General features: G+C 43.2%; 1 pseudogene; it reads left to right on the top strand.

Moving 5' to 3' along the window:
- Window positions 1-299: 299 nt before the first annotated feature.
- LOC134968085 (5S ribosomal RNA) lies at window positions 300-418 on the top strand (annotated as a pseudogene).
- Window positions 419-21,609: the final 21,191 nt, after the last annotated feature.

The following is a 21,609-nucleotide window of genomic DNA, read 5'->3' as shown; positions in this document are numbered from 1 at the left end:
TATTTATATAAACAGACATTCTTAAAATCCCGGGCAACCCCGGATACTCCAGCTAGTCCATTAAAAATCCACAGCTCTTATTCATTTCTTACCTTTTTTATATACACACTATTAATGACCATTCAGGGGGTGTGAGGCGATCATCCAGGTTGGGACCGCACGTCACCTTCCCTCTGTCTAACTCCGGCAGCAGATCCTCTTTTACGGCTATCCCTTCTCCATTTTTTATGTGACTTTCCACCTTATGCTACTCAATAGGTGCACTTTCATCAGTGATCCCAGAGCTGCAAGTCATCATTATCTATTATCACACCACACTGTATATGCCCAATACCATCCAATCTTGGAAGCTAAGCAATGTTGGGCTTGGTCAGTACTTGGATGGAAGACCACCTGGGAATACCAAGTGTAGTAAAATCATATTGAATATCACACTCTGTGCCTAACACTGATAGCACAATCACCACTTTCCTGTCTTTCCTCCCTGAATTCATCTAAACTCTATCACTCAGTATATCTGATTACATCTCATCTGTACAGTGATTAGACCAAATGATATTTTGTTACATAGGCAACGTACACCAAAATTAATTTGGATCCACGCAGTTTCAGTATTAGCCAACCTTATCATGACATTGATCTTTCAATATTACCCAAGAGTCTTTGTTGAATTGGCTTATTTACAGGTCTAATAACCCCCTTTTTTTTACCAAATTTATGGCAAAGTGTCCACGCCAAATAGACCACACCTATTGGGTCGGTTGCATACTCCCTTAATCTTGTACGATTTTGGACTGTATATCATCCTTTAAAAATACATGTGCCTTATACTGTATGTCGCATTGTGTTTGTCTGTCCTGGATACACCTTGACATTATTTTATTAAATGATGAATAAAAGTAAATTTTTAAGTCCTATCCACATTATAAATTTCCTTGCAAATAAGAGTGCACCCAAACAGGAGTCTTTTTCTTTTCTCCTTTTAATGTGTATTTCTGATATAGCCACTGACTTTGGGTGCACCATCAACTAGATAATATCCAGAGGATTCTCCTAATACTGACAAATTTTGGTCTCCTTACTTCTATAGTATTTATCCCATGACTGGTGCGGTGTCACTTTCTTTGTATAGATAAAGGGAGGAGCCAGCTTTAATTCCAGACTTCACTCATCCACCCATCCATACTTAGTGTATTCTCCAGTGTCCCCTAGTAAATGAAGAAGAAATGTATTTATACATACACTAGCTGGAGTACCCAACATTGCCCGGGATTTTAAGAATGTCTGTTTACATAAAAAAGTTTAAATATTAAACACACAGTATATATAACATTGTAGATAGCTGAATAGCCGTGGTTCGCTACGGGATGAGGATGGTAAATTAGAATGATAGTTGTTTGTCAATTTATGTTGTTTGGAGATCTAGTATATAGGCATATCTTGCTTCCCTGATGCACTTTGTGTAGTGGCCGGACCCCTTTTTGGTCCCCCAAGGGACCCTGCTCTTCCCACTATACAACTCTCAGTTTGTGGTTTCCTGCTGCCTCCATTCCCCTCCTGACCTCATGTCAGTGCCCCTGTGAAATTATAGAATTTTTTTTAGTTTCTTATATAGCATAGCACATTATGTATCTCGATATACTCTGTGCTGCTGGGGGACCGTGCTACTTCCACTATATAACTCTCAGTGTGTGGGTTCGTGCTACCTCCATTCCCCTCCTCAGATCATGTCATTGCCCCTGTCACATGCAGCCCTGTCATCACTGACATATCATGCATGTCCTGATATAGTCTGTGCTGCTGGCCCACCCCTAGGGGTGCTAGTGGTGTGTTACCCCCGCAGTGTTTGTTCCCAGCTTGTAAGTCATACAGTATGTGTGCCAAGTTTGTTGTAAATTGGTCCAGTCATTCGGGAGTAATGTTGTATCCTGAAATATTCTGTGCTGCTGTCCCACTCCTAGTGATGCTAGGGGTGTCAAACCCCCACAGAGTTTGTTCCCAGATTGTAATTCAGATGTGTACCAAGTGTGGTGTAAATTGCTCCAGTCCTTCCACAGTTTTGCTGTCTGCTGACATATTCTGTGCTGCTATCCCACCCCTAGGGGTGAATGACCCCCACAGTGTTTGTTTCCAGAGTGAATTCTTCGCTTTTAAACTGTGGATTTGTATAGAAAGACAGAAGGACAAATGTTCGCTTCTATATAGTAGAAGTTATGGGAACTTGCCTCTCTGCCATAGAGCTTTGAGGAAGAGGTTAATCGGGAAGATCAGGAGAAATCCCATGGCTATCTCCTGGTGTAACAAACCTGTAAGTAACTTAATATTCTGTACGTTCACATTACAGTGTCCTCTTATCTTTCTACCATCCACTACAGACACCTCTCACTGAAAATAGAATTTCTCCCATTTCAAGCTGGGCAACGGGTCAGATTCAATTGCTTAACAGGCACATCCAGGAAATTGGTATGCAACTACAGTATATAACCTGGATGCGGGGCCTCCTAAATTTCTAGGCCATATAGTAATGGTACACTTTACACCCATTATAGCTACACCATACTTGCCTACTTTTGAAAAAGCATTTCAGGGAGCTTGTGAAAGTAACACCTATCAGTGCGGGCATGTACTGCTACATCTGAGAGGCGTGTCATGAAAATGACTTACATCCAAATGTAAATGAGCCCCAAAGTTAGTAAGATCTATTTGTTGAAGAAAAGACACTGATATTTTGCTTGATTTGTTTGTGTATTGTGTTTTACAAGAGGTTCCATATACTATAAGTGGCCATAGGGATCATTGTGCCTTATAACCAATGCAAGGAAATGGCACTAATGATCCCATTTGAATGTATGTATCTCTGATTTATTTTCCCCCCAAGAATGTAATAGCTGCATAATGGGGGTAAGGTGCAATCAGGGAGATTGCTGGACTTTTCAGGGAGTGAGGGAGATTGCTGCTATTTCAGGGAGTCTCCTGCAGAACGAGGGAGGGTAGGCAACTATAAGCTACACTCATGCTCCTGCCTCACCCCTTACATCAAGACCCTGCAATTAATGTTTAAACCTGTAAGATTGTCTTCATTCTTTATGTGCACACAATGTCCCCCCTCTTTCAGCAGTGCCAGGTAAGAGGATAAGGTAAGCTTCTGACATCTTTTCCGTGTGTGACTATAGGAATACCACTCCAATACAAGGCTTTCATATTGAATGTTCCTGTGCAATATACTGTATCAGAAAAGCAAGAAAATACATAGCAAATATTTTCCTTTTCAAAAGCAATACATTATTTTCTTCACAGTTTCTATGTACAGGTGTTTTGGGTAAATTTATTACAAGATTTTGATTTAATATAATTAAAATTATTATAGTACAGTATTTCTTTTATTTTGAATTAAACTGGTAAAAGCTATATAAGGGCAAACATGTTCCCATTTTGTTTTACTTACTGAAATCTTTTGTAATGTTAAGTACACACAAAACATAATACAGTTGTGGCCCTCCCTTTCGCTGAAAGTGTCTCCGGTATATGTCAGTGCCTCCACTCAAACCTTTGAACTACGAGGTTTGAACATAGTTTAAGGGAAGTTTGAGAAAACCCTAGGTAAAACTCATATTTTATCACTACTTGTGTACCAACTCCCGACCTCATGCATAAAACGGTATTCACAGTGTCAGACTGTAGTAGGAGAAAAGGGTGATCTCACCTGGTGCCTTCGCCTTCACTTTCAAAGTCGGTGGGACAGTTACCAATAAATGTAGTGACGATACAATAAATTATAGCTTTACTTTAGTTCAGTTATAGACACAACCTTTAACTTATAACATTCTAATCTAAACGATTACAACTGCATACCAATATATCAATATAACTATACCTAAGATTTCCATGCCAAACACTTTACCCCAATATAAATTATATATTTTCAAATATATATGTAAGTCAGTGCACTGGTACCATCTCACTCTCTCTTCCCAGCCCAACTGGCGACGATCCTTGGCTAGCCGTAGGTTAACACACAATGGTGGTTTGGCCATAACACAATGAGGAATAGGAGAAAGTGTCAAATTGACGGTCAGTGTTCAATCTGCCTGGGTCACACTTTGATTTTTTACCGGGCTGACAGATAAGTGGCCCTGTTGATTCTAGTAATCTGTATAATTTGACAGTTCCCTGTCTTTTCCTTGTGTTTTGGAGTGCATTGTAATTCTCTAGAGATATCTATATGGGTGGGAGGCTTGAGCGATTTACATCAATGTTTCTGCTTTATTACAGGAGAATCACCATCCATATGTATATATATATATATATATATATATATATATATATATATAGACAAGGGTGGCATCCGGCACTCTCATATAAATATAGCAACCAGTCTGGGTGCCCTTCCAGAGGCAATGTAGGAATACAGTGTAGCGGATGGCACTCCAGCATGTAGATTAAATCAAACAAGGAATCAAAGTTGTAGTCAACGTTTCGGAGCTTGCGCTCCTTTATCAAGACTTGAAAATTGCAAATACAAAACACATTTATATACATAACTGCATAATCACCAGCATGCACAGGGGAAACTGCCGCAGCCGCCCGCTCCGGAGTCCGGGTGATGTCATCGGCAGCCGCTGGTGCCCAGGACCCGTCGCAGGCGTGGGGAGTGACCAATCACCATCGTAACAAAAACAAACAAGCTGCAGAATGAATAGAGGAAACAGACATAATACTAAGCATTAATGCAAGGGTTAGGCAGATCACCAGAGAAATCCAATACAGTCCTATCTAGAAAGCTGCAAGGCATATGTAGAGCAGATAAGGTAGCTACAATCTGTGCATAGCTAACGTTGCTGCAAATAAATGCTAAATGCAATTACTAGCGGGCTGTAAATTCTATACAATTAGGGAAAACTGTCCCAAAGATGTACTTGTATCACTGCTTCTGAACTACAAATCCGGATTACTAAACCCCATGATACTGATAATATAGAGACAGGGGCAAAGATATAATGGAGCATACAATACTGACTAGATAGCTCTGTGTCTATATACCTATAGACTGAAGAATCTACATGCTGACATACAAGCAAACAACTATAGATTCATAAAAAAACAGGTAAGTGAAAACGATTCATTGAGTCCCAATGGCTGGACAGTTTGTAATAGATGTATCCATCTGGCCTCTTTTTGTAATACAATACGACCTCTATTGCCACTTCTAGGATTAGGAGGGACCCAGTCAATGATGCGGTACCTGATGGAGGATAAATTGTGGTGCGAGCCTCTGAAATGATGAGCCACTGGCTGATCACATTCTTTACCTTCAATGGCTGCATGTATACTGGACCTGTGTTGGGTCATGCGTTCCTTCATTTGTCTGGTGGTTTTGCCCACATATAATAAACTGCATGGGCATTTGATATAATACACCACGTATCTCATGGTGCAGGTAACCAGATGTTGTATCTTAAATATTTTGCCAGACATAGGATGTGCAAAAGTATTCCCCGTCTCCAGAAAGCTACAGATCGTACAACCCAAACAATGGTAGTTGCCACCTTTCCTACTCAAGAAATGGGTGGCTGTAGTTGTCATATGCTGACTGATGTCATTGTGAACCACCGTGTCTTTAATATTTTTTCCTCGTGAAAATGATGGTAAAATTGTCGTACCCTGAAGAGCTGGGAGGCTACGGTCATGTGATACGATGGGCCATATACCCTCGGCAGTTTTCATCAATGTGTTGCTCGCAGTCGTATACTGCTGAGTCCATACCACACGGTCCTCTTGTTCAGTAGGCTTAGTTCTATGCAGTGCCAGATGTCTGGAAATGGATAGATCCTTCTGTTTTGCTGCTTTCAACGCTCTTGGATGGTAACCGCGTGCCAGGAACTTGATAAGCATCTTCTCTATTTGGTCCATAGTATCAATTGGATCACTGCATATCCGAATAATTCTCATAAACTGAGAGAATGGAAGGCCTCTGATTAATGAGGGTGGGTGGTGGCTGGCTGCATGTAGCACAGTATTGCGATCCGTTTGCTTAAAGTACATTGAGGTGTGTAATGTATCATCCTCTATTTGTTTAATCGTCACATCCAAATAATGGATGCACTCAAAACTGACATCAGAGGTAAATTTAATAGAACTATCTTGGCCATTGATATCACTCATCATATCGAGAAAGGCTTCTTGTGTGCCATCCCAGAATAAACAGATATCATCAATATATCTAGTGTATCCGGTAATCTGTTGACGTCGGATATCATCCGAAAAGAAGAGATCTTTTTCCACCGCGAACATATAAATATTTGCGAAGCTTGGTGCTATGCAGGAGCCCATAGCGCAGCCTGAGCGTTGGATGAAGAACTTGCCGTCAAAGATAAAATAATTCCTCATTAATGTCAGCCGTAACAATTGAATAAAAAAATTCACATCAGGCCCAGCATACAACGGATGATTCATGATGTAGCGTTTGACCGTCTCAATGCCTTGTTCTTGTGGGATGGATGTATAAAAGCTCACAACGTCAATAGTGCACATGAGTGGTTTCTGCAGCCATAGAATAAACGTGGTCGTATCTTTAAGAAAGGTAGATTCCTGACTAATCATTGGCTGTAAAAAATGAACCAAATACCTAGAGATGTTATAATAGAGGGATTCCCTGGCCGCAATGATGGGGCGTCCAGGAGGCTTATTAGGATTTTTATGAAGCTTAGGTATGGTGTATAATACTGGCACTTTGGGCCAGTCAACTGTGAGCGCATCTTTGATCTTGGAATCGATGATATGCATGTCCATGCCCCTCAGTAAAATTTCATCCACTTCTTTTTTAAACAGTTCAGTGGGATCAGAGGGAAGCTGTTCATAAACACGGGTATCCGACAATTGCTGGTATATTTCTTCAGTATAGTCACTTAAATTTTGGATCACAATGACCCCGCCCTTATCTGTAGGGTGGATGACAATGTCCTGATATGATCCCAGATTCTTCAGGGCAACCCTTTCTGAAGAAGTTTAATTGTGATCTATCTTGCATTTCTGCAGAACCTGTTGTTCCATGACAGTCTCCATATGTCCCGTAAAACTTTTGATGTTACTGTTAAAAGATTGTGGAATGAAGATAGAGGGTTTATGAACTGGTAAACTCGTCAGCGGTGTAGTGGTTTTGCCAAAAAATTCTCTAAGTTTCAGACGTCGGTCAAATTTGAAGAGATCCACTTTATTTTGGAAGCCATCCGGCTTAAGTGTTGTAACAAAGGATAAACCTTTTTGTAAAACTGAAAGTTCCTCTGTGGAGAAAGTACGAGATGATAAGTTGAAGATTATCTCTTCTGGTTGTGTTTGTGCTTTTGCTTGGCGCGCCCACTGCCCCCCACGCCTGGTGGGGGCTCCTTTGTTAAATCTAGGGTGGTACGTGTGGCCACCCCTAAAGGGAGCTTCTGGCTATTGGATTGTGCACCTCACGCTGCACCATCTGTCTCGCTCGAGGATGCGGCCCCGCTAGATTGGTCTGTCTCCAATGGAAACCTTTGGGTTCTGCGAAACTTGGGTCTTTGCTCACGGTTAGGACCCCGATTATACGCCCAACTGTATACTTTAAATTTGGCATAGTTCCGTACCACCGTAGCTAGTTTAGATTTCTTAAAATTGACGAGGTCAGTTGATATTTCTCAACTTGAGTAGTAAGTTTATTTAACCAATCTTGTGTAGTGTCAGCTTTAAAAGTGTTCAAGTGGGCATCTTCAAATACTTGAATTTTGTGAGCAGCAATCTTCAATTCTTTACGAGACTCCTCTATGACAAGTAGAATTAAATCATAGGAACATTTGTTTAACACTGCCGCCCACCGGCGGCAAAAGTCCGCATTGTATCTGCCGATAGTCGGGATGTTTCTAATTCAAAATCCATGTGGGATCCGTTTATCACGGTAGTAGTCTGAAAGAGAGACACCGTGAAGATAGTAGTCTATCTCACGTTTCTTTAATTGCAGTAGCTGTGCCACTAGTTGTTCAATAGGCTCTGTGCCTGCAGATTCCAGTAATTTGGCTTTAAATAGGATGCTCTCTGCTTCCGTGTCGGTGAGAAAAAGCTGCTCACCTTGTGGCAAATGAATGTTGCTGAATCCCCGTGTTTATGAACAGCTTCCCTCTGATCCCACTCAACTGTTTAAAAAAGAAGTGATTGAAATTTTACTGAGGGGCATGAACATTCATATCATCGATTCCAAGATCAAAGATGCGCTCACAGTTGACTGGCCCAAAGTGCCAGTATTATACACCATACCTAAGCTTCATAAAAATCCTAAAAAGCCTCCTGGATGCTCCATCATTGCGGCCAGGGAATCCCTCTATTATAACATCTCTGGGTATTTGGATCATTTTTTACAGCCATTGATTAGTCAGGAAGCTACCTTTCTTAAAGATACGATCACATTTATTCTATGGCTGCAGCAGCTTTCTCCATTGTCAGAGAAACAACTCATGTGCACTATTGACGTTGTGAGCTTTTATACATCCATCCCCAAGAACAAGGCATTGAGACGGTCAAACGCTACATCATGAATCATCCGTTGTATGCTGGGCCTGATGTGGAATTTTTTATTCAATTGTTACGGCTGACATTAATGAGGAATTATTTTATCTTTGACGGCAAGTTCTTCATCCAACGCTCAGGCTGCACTATGGGCTCCTGCATAGCACCAAGCTTCGCGAATATTTATATGTTCGCGGTGGAAAAAGATCTCTTCTTTTCGGATGATATCCGACGTCAACAGATTACCGGATACACTAGATATATTGATGATATCTGTTTATTCTGGAATGGCACACAAGAAGCCTTTCTCGATATGATGAGTGATATCAATGGCCAAGATAGTTCTATTAAATTTACCTCTGATGTCAGTTTTGAGTGCATCCATTATTTGGACGTGACGATTAAACAAATAGAGAATGGTACATTACACACCTCAATGTACTTTAAGAAAATGGATCGCAATACTGTGCTACATGCAGCCAGCTACCACCCACCCTCATTAATCAGAGGCCTTCCATTCTCTCAGTTATGAGAATTATTCGGATATGCAGTGATCCAATTGATACTATGGACCAAATAGACATGATGCTTATCAAGTTCCTGGCACGCGGTTACCATCCAAGAGCATTGAAAGCAGCAAATCAGGAGGCTCTATCCATTTCCAGACATCCGACACTGCATAGAACTAAGCCTACTGAACAAGAGGGCCGTGTGGTATGGACTCAGCAGTATACGACTGCGAGCAACACATTGATGAAAACTGCCAAGGGTATATGGCCCATCGTATCACAAGACCGTAACCTCCCAGCTCTTCAGGGTACGACAATTTTACCATCATTTTCACGAGGAAAAAATATTAAAGACACGGTGGTTCACAATGACATCAGTCAGCATATGACAACTACAGCCACCCATTTCTTGAGTAGGAAAGGTGGCAACTACCGTTGTTTGGGTTGTACGATCTGTAGCTTTCTGGAGACGGGGAATACTTTTGCACATCCTAGGTCTGGCAAAATATTTAAGATACAACATCCGGTTACCTGCACCTCGAGATATGTGGTGTATTAAATCAAATGCCCATGCAGTTTATTATATGTGGGCAAAACCACCAGAAAAATGAAGGAACGCATGACCCAACACAGGTCCAGTATACATGCAGCCATTGAAGGTAAAGAATGTGATCAGCCAGTGGCTCATCATTTCAGAGGCTCGCACCACAATTTATCCTCCATCAGGTACCGCATCATTGACTGGGTCCCTCCTAATCATAGAGGTCGTATTATATTACAAAAAGAGGCCAGATAGATACATCTGTTACAAACTGTCCAGCCATTGGGACTCAATGAATCGCTTTCACTTACCTGTTTTTTATGAATCTATAGTTGATTGCTTGTATGTCAGCATGTAGATTCTTCAGTCTATAGGTATATAGACACAGAGCTATCTAGTCGGTATTGTATGCTCCATTATATCTTTGCCCCTGTCTCTATATTATCAGTATCATGGGGTTTAGTTTTCCGGATTTGTAGTTCAGAAGCAGGGATACAAGTACATCTTTGGGATAGTATTCCCTTATTTTATAGAATTTACAGCCCGCTAGTAATTGCATTTAGCATTTATTTGCAGCAACGTTAGCTATGCACAGATTGTAGCTACTTTATCTGCTCTACATATATGCCTTGCAGCTTTCTAGATAGGGCTGTATTGGATTGCTCTAACCCTTGCATTAATGCTTAGTATTATGTCTGTTTCATCCGTTCATTCTGCAGCTTGTTTGTTTATATTACCATGGTTATTGGTCACTCCCCACGCCCCTGCGACGGGTCCTGGGCGCCGGCAGCTGCCAATGACATCACCCGAACTCCGGAGCGGGCGGCTGCAGCGGTTTCCCCTGTGCACGCTGGTGAGTATGCAGATATGTATATAAATGTGTTTTGTATTTGCAATTTTCAAGTCTTGATAAAGGAGCGCAAGCTCCAAAATGTTGACTACAACTTCGATTCCTTGTTTGATTTAATCTACATGCTGGAGTGCCATCCGCTACACACACACATATATATATATATATATATATATATATATATATATATATAGATATATAGTGGAAAGTCGGCGGCACTCAAAGAAATATGGCAAACACACATAAGTGCTGTTCAACGTTTCGAGGAATTTATTACCTCGTCATCAGGATACAAAAACACAGACATAAACTTACATTTATAGACCTGCACCTCACCACGTGTAGTCGGCCGGCTCCGGAAGCTGGAAGACGACGCCCACCGATGACGACATCATTCTAACCCCCGTTGCCATAGCAGCCGCAATAAACAAAAAACTGTGACACATAAAAATGACATCATACGGTTACATTCCCATAACAGAGACAGGTGTGCTCTAACAGTTCCATTTCATAAATAACCTTAAATCTTAGCATAAATTATAACCAAGACTAACAAGGTAAAGCTGATAAAAAGGATAAAAATTCCTTAATTCAATAACCTGAATATGTATCAACTGGAATTAATCCGTTACATATAACATCCCAATGTTTATACATTCTAAAAAAATATCAAAAGAATATTAAATCGACTAATTAAAGGAAACAGTGCAATCCCAAGCTTTCATTAAGTCCCTTAGGAGATAAAGTATTCAATCTATGTATCCACATAGATTCACAGCGTAGCAGGGCTAGTGATCTATCCCCGCCACGGTTTCTAGAGGGAACGTGATCAATAATCATGTATCTAAGAGTCGACAAGTTGTGTCCTGCTTTCACAAAATGTCTAGATACAGGTTGATCACTGTATCCCTTCTCAAGGGCATTCCTAATAGATAATCTATGGGTGGCCATACGTTCTCGCAGGGTTCTATCAGTTTTCCCTACGTAACTGAGACCACATGGACATGTAATCATATACACTATGAACTTAGTAGTACATGTTAATCGGTGCTTAATGAGGTATTTTTTGCCACTATATGGGTGTCTAAAACTGTCACCAGCTACCATATATCGACAGGTGGTGCAGTTTAAACATTTAAAGCACCCATTTTTTCGTGACAAAAAATGTGTTTCCGGGGTTACCTCTCTAGTTATATCAGTTCTGACAACCCAATCATGAATATTCTTACCCCTGGTATAGCAAGGCATTATTCTTTTATCTGCAAGATTAAGATTTTTATCTGTACCCACTATGGGCCATAGTTTTTTTGTTATTAATCTGATGTCATTACTTTTATCATTATAATGATTAACCCAGGGTAGATACGTAGTATTGGCCTTTTTATTCCTAGGGTTTAACAATTGTTCTCTCGGAATAGCCATTACCTTGTCTTTAGACACTGATAATGATTGCTCGTCATACCCCCTAGTGATGAATTTTTGAATCATCAGGTCAATGTTGTTATTAGCCATCTCATCATCACTACAAATGCGTCTAGCACGTAAAAACTGGGAATACGGTAATCCGTATTTAAGGGGTTTAGGGTGAAAGCTTGCTGCATGAAGCAGGGTGTTGCGGTCTGTCTGTTTGCTGAAAAGATTAGTTGAAATTACCCCATCCTTTAATTCAATAAGAACATCCAAGAAATGTATTGTTTTATAATCAATGGAGTATGTAAATTTAATGGGACTGTCTGACAGATTGTGTTCCGATATGAGGGTAGTTAAAGCTTCATCTGATCCCGTCCATATCAGAAACACATCATCTATGTATCTAGCATAGAATAATATCTTCTCCTTGATGTTAATTCTATTGAAAAAAATATCTTGTTCAGCTTTAAACATATACGCATTGGCGTACGACGGGGCCACATTCGACCCCATCGCACACCCAGACGTCTGGTGCGTACGTACTTATTCACAGTACCTTCCAATGCAGAGTCCAAGTAGGCAGCACTCCCAATGTTAAACTCACAAGATGATGGTGCCTTCCGTAGGAGTCCCCAGCACGGGGTATTCCAATTTGTAGTGGAAAGTCGGCGGCACTCAAAGAATTGAATTCCAAGCACTAAAAGATTTATCCTCATATAGGGATATAACTATACGCCCCGCAGATAAAGGCGGGGCTATAGTTATACAGAATATTGAGGCATATAGAAATGAAATTGATCGACAGTTAGCTAACAGTGCTGTGTATAGGCGTCTATCACATGATCCGACAGAGATTTTTAGTCAGGCTCTGGAGAATTGCTTACATGAAGCGGTAGACAGGGAGATTATTTCTTCTGAACTTGGAAAAGCATTACTGTGTAAAAAACCGGTTGTACCACTGTTATATACGCTGCCCAAGATACACAAGGGGCACAGGGACCCTCCTGGCAGACCTATTATATCTGCGAGGGGGTCCCTGTTCCAACCCATTTCAGTGTATCTGGACTGCTTATTACAGCCTTGCGTTATGGGTCACCCATTATATATCCAGGATACGACGGCTTTTTTGAAAAAATTACATGCTGTGGGGGACATTCCAAGTAATTGTGTCTTATGCAGTATTGATGTCTCCAATCTTTACACTGTTATCCCCAACACTGAGGGCATCAAAGCAGTAAGGGATTTAATTACATCTAATCCGCTATATGTTGGCCCCGACATTAATTTTGTTTTGGAACTACTTGAATTGGTTCTAACAAAAAATTATTTTTTTCATGATGGCAATTTTTTTCTCCAGACGTCTGGGTGTGCGATGGGGTCGAATGTGGCCCCGTCGTACGCCAATGCGTATATGTTTAAAGCTGAACAAGATATTTTTTTCAATAGAATTAACATCAAGGAGAAGATATTATTCTATGCTAGATACATAGATGATGTGTTTCTGATATGGACGGGATCAGATGAAGCTTTAACTACCCTCATATCGGAACACAATCTGTCAGACAGTCCCATTAAATTTACATACTCCATTGATTATAAAACAATACATTTCTTGGATGTTCTTATTGAATTAAAGGATGGGGTAATTTCAACTAATCTTTTCAGCAAACAGACAGACCGCAACACCCTGCTTCATGCAGCAAGCTTTCACCCTAAACCCCTTAAATACGGATTACCGTATTCCCAGTTTTTACGTGCTAGACGCATTTGTAGTGATGATGAGATGGCTAATAACAACATTGACCTGATGATTCAAAAATTCATCACTAGGGGGTATGACGAGCAATCATTATCAGTGTCTAAAGACAAGGTAATGGCTATTCCGAGAGAACAATTGTTAAACCCTAGGAATAAAAAGGCCAATACTACGTATCTACCCTGGGTTAATCATTATAATGATAAAAGTAATGACATCAGATTAATAACAAAAAAACTATGGCCCATAGTGGGTACAGATAAAAATCTTAATCTTGCAGATAAAAGAATAATGCCTTGCTATACCAGGGGTAAGAATATTCATGATTGGGTTGTCAGAACTGATATAACTAGAGAGGTAACCCCGGAAACACATTTTTTGTCACGAAAAAATGGGTGCTTTAAATGTTTAAACTGCACCACCTGTCGATATATGGTAGCTGGTGACAGTTTTAGACACCCATATAGTGGCAAAAAATACCTCATTAAGCACCGATTAACATGTACTACTAAGTTCATAGTGTATATGATTACATGTCCATGTGGTCTCAGTTACGTAGGGAAAACTGATAGAACCCTGCGAGAACGTATGGCCACCCATAGATTATCTATTAGGAATGCCCTTGAGAAGGGATACAGTGATCAACCTGTATCTAGACATTTTGTGAAAGCAGGACACAACTTGTCGACTCTTAGATACATGATTATTGATCACGTTCCCTCTAGAAACCGTGGCGGGGATAGATCACTAGCCCTGCTACGCTGTGAATCTATGTGGATACATAGATTGAATACTTTATCTCCTAAGGGACTTAATGAAAGCTTGGGATTGCACTGTTTCCTTTAATTAGTCGATTTAATATTCTTTTGATATTTTTTAGAATGTATAAACATTGGGATGTTATATGTAACGGATTAATTCCAGTTGATACATATTCAGGTTATTGAATTAAGGAATTTTTATCCTTTTTATCAGCTTTACCTTGTTAGTCTTGGTTATAATTTATGCTAAGATTTAAGGTTATTTATGAAATGGAACTGTTAGAGCACACCTGTCTCTGTTATGGGAATGTAACCGTATGATGTCATTTTTATGTGTCACAGTTTTTTGTTTATTGCGGCTGCTATGGCAACGGGGGTTAGAATGATGTCGTCATCGGTGGGCGTCGTCTTCCAGCTTCCGGAGCCGGCCGACTACACGTGGTGAGGTGCAGGTCTATAAATGTAAGTTTATGTCTGTGTTTTTGTATCCTGATGACGAGGTAATAAATTCCTCGAAACGTTGAACAGCACTTATGTGTGTTTGCCATATTTCTTTGAGTGCCGCCGACTTTCCACTACAAATTGGAATACCCCGTGCTGGGGACTCCTACGGAAGGCACCATCATCTTGTGAGTTTAACATTGGGAGTGCTGCCTACTTGGACTCTATATATAGATATATATAGATGAGCAAATACGGGCGGCACTCAGGAGACTTAGTTGCAGATACTTTTATTGGAGACAGAATATCCAAAAATTGTTTCGGGCGTCAGCCCGTCGTCAAGGACGCCCGAAACAATTGTTGGATGATCTGTCTCCAATAAAAGTATCTGCAACTAAGTCTCCTGAGTGCCGCCTGTGTTTGCTCATCTGTATGGACACCTGTCTCCAGGGGAGGCACCAGAGCAGCTGCATTGTGAGTTTTATGAGTGCCGGATGTTTTGAAAAGGAATATATATATATATATATATATACATACATACACATACATACACTACTCTTCACTCTTCCATTCAGACACGAGCCTGGCATACACAAGGACGGTAAGTATTTAGTGTCTCTAATTAGTATTAAATACTATGTTCCATGTTATGTAGTACAGTCTTCCCCTCTAGACCATGTGAGTGTTCAGGAATGGTTTAATTCTCTGTGATCCTTGTCACTGATGCTGTCATACAATGTGGATGTGGGTGCCAATAATATAGCATTGTTATAATGCCCCGGTCAATCACTATTTCTGCCAGGCTCCCATACTAGCCCAGTGCAGCCAGGGTGTTAGGGGAGGCATTACTCAGCCATTGTTCCTCCTAGAGGGCGACTCTGGGGTGGTGCTTACAGCTCCAGTCCAGATATGGTGCTGCACTGCTAGCCGGATGCTCCTCCCGACCTGCGGATCGACAATCGTGGTATCAGCCTGGTACAGTACCCTCCCAGGTGCTGCGGCCTCAGGCAAGTTCCGTTCACCCAGCTCTGTGGTATCTGTGTTCCTTCTACCACGGTCGAGTGTGGAGCTACCTCCGAGTAAGCGGTGGACGGCTTGGCGTCTCTCTCTCCCTCTTGTTTGTTGCTTTCCTTGTGCACTCCCGGCAGCCGTTCCCGTCCGTCTCACACCACCTGCTTCTCTCTGTCTCTCTCCGTGACGCACTACCATTTTTCTAACCAACACACCACTCCTCACGGTCCACCAGCGTGCCTCCAATGTCCTGGAGCCCAACAGGGACCCGATCCTCCAGCCTGTCTCCTCCGATCCCATTCATGCCAGTACAAGAAAATCCATATTAAATACAGCAACAAGCACTATTCGTGCCATGTATTAGTACCTTGACATTGCAAACCCTTGTATACTAAATATATACATATACAGTATTAATCCCTACATTTCTCCCCCTGGTGACATGCAGAATAACGTAGTTACACAATCTTGTCACTATTTCTCAAAATATCAATCAGAATTTTGGTGTCACAACTGAGGGTTTTGGCTGACAGGAGGAAGCCTCAGTTGTAGGGGCTGAAATTAATTTAAACTTGGGAGGTTTAATCAGACCCCTGGACATGTAAGTGTGAAAGGATTACCCGAATGTGTGACCATGACAACCAGGTTAAAAGTCAATAAAAGGTTTATTAACAGACTCCGTGTAATAATAACAGCATTCACAGTTGATAATTAGCAGTGGCAGATAATACAGTTCCTGGATCACTTTAACCGTGAAAGGTATCACAGAGCACTGGTAGGTTAAAGAACAGTTGTTAAAGTCCTTTGATGGAATAACCTTACCAGGCCTGGCTGTAGTAGTGGAGATAGCCGAGGAACACGTCAGTAGGTGTATTAGATGAAACTGATAACTGGAATAAACTGTTGTAGTTACTGGATGGAACCAGCCAGATGGTGGAGACACGGAGTGGATGCTGAATGGAATCAGTCAGGTGGTGAAGTCACGGAGTGGATGCTGGATGGAACCAGCCAAGTGATGAAGACACGGAGTGGATACTGTAAGATGCTAGGGAGCGTGGAAACAGAAGTGTTGAAAAGTGGTTACCGGTGGTTAGTGGATACTGCTGGTAAGTAGGAATCCGCTGGAACAACACCGGCACTTTAAAGAGGCTGGAATCTGCTGGAAGTGGACTGCTGGAAGCAGATGGGTAAATAGCTGGAAGCTGGAACAGCCACGGAGGACTGCAGAGTCAGGCTGCATCGTAGGATGGAAGGCAGGTGCGGGTCTCTTAGTGGATGCTGGAGACAGGAGCTGGAACCTGGAGAAACAACCACAGGAGAGAGAGACTGGAACAAGGTTTGACAAACAAAGCACTGACGATTTCCTGCCCCAGGCACAGGATACTTATACCTGCAGCAAGGAAGGCATTGGCTGGGCAATTATGCAGATTTCCAGAGGCAGCGGATTGGTGGAACGGAGGCATGTGATTGGATCCAACATGGCTGCGCCCATGTTAGTACTTGGAGGGAAAGCTGGTTTGGAAAACCATGTGGAAACATAGCAGTAATGGCGGCGCCGGCCGCAGAGGACAGGAGACGCCAGACCGACAACTGCACACTGAGACACGTGGACGACAGCGGAGGCCGCGGCAGGCACAAAGCACCACTCTGTCAACCTGCAAACTATAACACAGGAGCGGCGGCGGAGGCCGTGGAGGCGCCATGCAGGATTCAAACATGGCGTCGCTGTGACAGCGTCTCAGCGTGACAGGAGGGATATGCAGAGTGTAGACACAGATGAGATCCGGCCTTGGAACGCTGAGCCAGCCTCAGTAGACATCTAAAAGGCAAGTAATGGTGTCCAGATACCCGGATCGTGACAGCCCCCCCCCCTCTAGGAGTGGCCCCAGGACACTTCTTAGGCTTTAGAGGAAACTTCGAGTGGAAATTCCGGACCAAGGAAGGAGCATGGACGTCTGACGCATTGGTCCAAAAGCGTTCTTCAGGACCATAGCCCTTCCAGTCAATAAGATACTGCAACTGACCGTAACGGAAACATGAATCCAGAATCTTAGCCACCTCATACTCAACTCCCCGTTGAGTCTGGACTTTAGGAGCCGGAGGAAGTGCAGAATGAAACTGATTCAGGATCAATGGTTTCAACAGGGAAACATGGAAGGTCCTGGGTATTTTCAAGAAGCGAGGTAACTGGAGTCTGTAAGCAACGGGATTGATGACTTGTTCAATCTTAAAAGGACCAATGTAACGAGGTGCAAACTTCATGCTGGGAACTCTCAACCTCAAATTCTTCGTGGACAACCACACACGATCACCCACTTTGAGAGCAGGAACCGCTCTACGCTTCCTATCTGCAAACTTCTTGTACCTGAATGAGGCTTTAAGCAGGGCCGTACGCACATTCTTCCAGTTATTTGAAAACTGACGCAAGGTGACATCCACTGCTGAAACAGAAGTTGCTGGAAGTGGTTGGAATTCTGGAACTTTAGGGTGGAATCTATAGTTGATGAAGAATGGTGTTGAAGAAGATGATGAATTGTATTGATTGTTGTGGCTGAACTCGGCCCAAGGAAGGAGTTGAACCCAGTCATCTTGGGAGGAAGACACATAAATGCGGAGGAAGGCCTCCAAGTCCTGATTCACCCTCTCGGTTTGACCATTGGTCTGAGGATGGTAAGCTGTAGAAAACTTTAACTTGACTTGGAGGGCTTGACACAAACTTCGCCAAAATTTGGCTACAAATTGTACTCCACGATCAGAGATGATCTCTTCAGGAAGACCGTGAAGTCGGAAGATCTCTTGCATAAACACTTGAGCCAACTTGAAAGCTGACGGAAGACAGGTGAGAGGTATGAAATGTGCCATTTTGGTGAACCGGTCAACTACCACCCAGATGGTATTAAACTTGTTGCACATAGGCAGGTTTTTAACAAAGTCCATCGACAAATGGGTCCACGGTCGACGGGGAACAGATGATGGAACCAGTTGCCCCGCAGGCGACTGGCGGGAGACTTTGTGTTGGGCACACTTTGGGCAAGAAGCAATAAACTCCATGACGTCCTTCTTCAGAGTTGGCCACCAATAGGACCTAGAGATAAACTCAAGGGTTTTCTGAATGCCCGTATGTCCGACAAAACGGGAAGCATGGGTCCAATGCATGAGCTTCTTCCTTAACACCGGCTTCACAAAACTTTTCCCTGGTGGGGGCGTAGAGTCCTTCCCTACCATGGAGAATGCCAACGGATTAATAATAGGATGCTTGTCCGCAGACTCCGACTCATTTTCTTGCTCCCATGAGCGGGAAAGGGCATCGGCCTTGCGATTCTGAGAGCCCGGATAGAACTCGAGTTTAAAGTCGAACCTGGAAAAGAAAAGTGCCCATCTGGCCTGATGAGGATTAAGACATTGTGCGCTTTTCAGATATAAAAGATTCTTGTGGTCGGTAAGTATAGAAATTAAATGAGAAGCTCCCTCCAACAGATATCTCCACTCTTCTAGAGCGAGCTTGATGGCTAGCAACTCCTGGTCGCCAATGGCATAGTTGCGCTCAGCTGGGGAGAACTTCCGGGAGAAGAAACTGCAAGGATGTAGATGACCATCTTTAGCCCTCTGGGATAGCACCGCTCCTACTCCAACGGAGGAGGCATCCACCTCAAGGATGAAAGGAGAGTCGATGTCGGGCTGTTTCAGAACTGGTGCAGAGATGAACCGTTGCTTTAGAAGATGAAAAGCTTGCGTAGCTTCTTCAGACCACTTGGACGGATTAGCACCCTTCTTGGTCAACGCAGTGATAGGCGCCACAATGGTGGAAAAGTCTCGTATAAACTTTCTGTAGTAATTGGCGAACCCTAAGAACCTCTGGACCCCTTTGAGGGTTAAGGGTATCGGCCAATTCTGGATTGCTTGTAGTTCCTCAGGATCCATCTCTAGTCCGGAACCGGACACAATGTAACCTAGAAACGGAATGGATTTAACTTCAAAAACACATTTCTCCAATTTGCAATAGAGATGATTGACACGGAGACGGGACAGAACCTCCTTTTGTTAGGCGCGGTAGTCTTCGGCCGTGACCGCTGCACAGTCAGGGCACGGCCAAAGACCGCCGCGCCTAACACCTTCCTTGTTCCCCGCACGGCGCCTAGCAACGCCAGGACGCCATGCGCACTATAGCCGCCGGGTCCCTGGCAACGCAGGACGCCGTGCGTGCAGGGCCGCCGGGTGCATAGCAACGGGGACGCTACAGGTGGACCGCGTTCCCCGTTGCTAAGAATAGTTAATTAGGTTGCTCGTGCAGCAGGGCAGCTGCACGGCAACTAGTAATTAGGGTCTGGTGGCTGGTCCTGCTGGCCCTCCTGTTATTGGCCAGCAGGGCCTTTTATGTGAGCCAGCACACTGCAGCCCCGCCGGTGATAGCTTCTTGTATGCTGTTCCTGCCTTGCAGAACTCTGTTCCTGTCAGCCGTGTTTGGTGGATCTTGCTCCCTGCCCTCTGGTACTTTGGAGGTCCGAAGCCGGTCCTGGGTATCCTTCTAGTCCTTGCGAACCTGTTTCTGTCATCTGGGGTTCTCGCCTGGTTTCGTGAGTAGCGGCTTCTGCCGCTTAGTGTTTACTTCACTGTGAATTGGTGCATTTGCGGAGGTTTCCGCTTTCACTGTCCTCCCCGGAACTTGGCGGTGTCGTGTGGGGGAGTGGACAGTGGTTTCTTTGTAGTTCTTTTCCTTTGGCGGCGTGCCGCACATACATTTAGTTTTTAGGTAGTTTATAGCCCCTAGAGTGGTTGTTTCAGTTAGAGGTCCCCTTGTTATTACCTGTCTCAGTCCACGCCTTGTCTCTCTTTAAGACCTGAGGGGGCATCGGAGTTGGGCAGACCTAATCCGCCCTTCAAACTCGGCTGCCATGGGCCCAAGAAACCATAGTTGTTCAGGCGTGAATTGATAACACGGGTAAGGCAATGGAGGTAGGGTGCTAGGGGCTATTTCCTTCCCATTTCCCAATCCCAGCATTCCGTCTTGGTGCTCAGGACTCACTACATAAGATCTCCCCTGTCCTGAGCATGAGGATCGTAACAGCCTACGGATAAACGTGTGGAGGGTTGTCTAAAAGTGATTTACACCCTCACGGGAGCTGCACAAAAGCCCACTATTGCAGCTACATGGGTGGCAGAGGCTATTGATGCATGGGCCTCGGAGTTAGAAGCTGAAATCTCCTCTGACCATGCTAGACAATACTTGTTATACATTGTCACAGCTTCTCGCTATATTAAAGAGGCGGCTTATGATGCCGGTATCCCAGCAGCCAAGGCCTCTACTACGTCAGTCCTGGCTCGCAGGATATTGTGGCTGAGATCCTGGTCTGTGGATCTGGACTCTAGAAAAACCCTGGAGGTACTCCTTTTCAAGGGGGATATTCTGTTTGGGGAGGACTTAAATAAGATAGTGGCTGACTTGGCTACTGCCAAAACTGCCTAATACAGCTCCTTCTGTGTCGAAGGCAAAAGGCACACCCTTTCGCCCTTTTCGTCCTTCAGGTAAAACAAAAGGTCAGGTGTACCATAAGCAGGCCCGCACTTCCAAACCTGGTAAGCCAAAGCCCAAAAGAGCCTGGGCTGCCCATTGACAATGCTAAATTCTTTTGTCGTATAAACAACCCTTTATGAAGTCTAAGAACACTGTACGCTGTTTACTTAAGAAGTACCGTAATGGTACGCTAGTTGCGTAACGATCGCTCAGCCGTAGGCAAGACGCTCAAGCGTCACGTTCGCTCACGGCCCAGTGATCACAGGACACGTTATTGGCTATGACTAGAGTAATG

Source organism: Pseudophryne corroboree, chromosome 10 (genome assembly GCF_028390025.1).
Source record: "Pseudophryne corroboree isolate aPseCor3 chromosome 10, aPseCor3.hap2, whole genome shotgun sequence".
Lineage (NCBI taxonomy): Eukaryota > Metazoa > Chordata > Amphibia > Anura > Myobatrachidae > Pseudophryne > Pseudophryne corroboree.
This window is presented reverse-complemented; position numbering and strand designations above follow the sequence as displayed.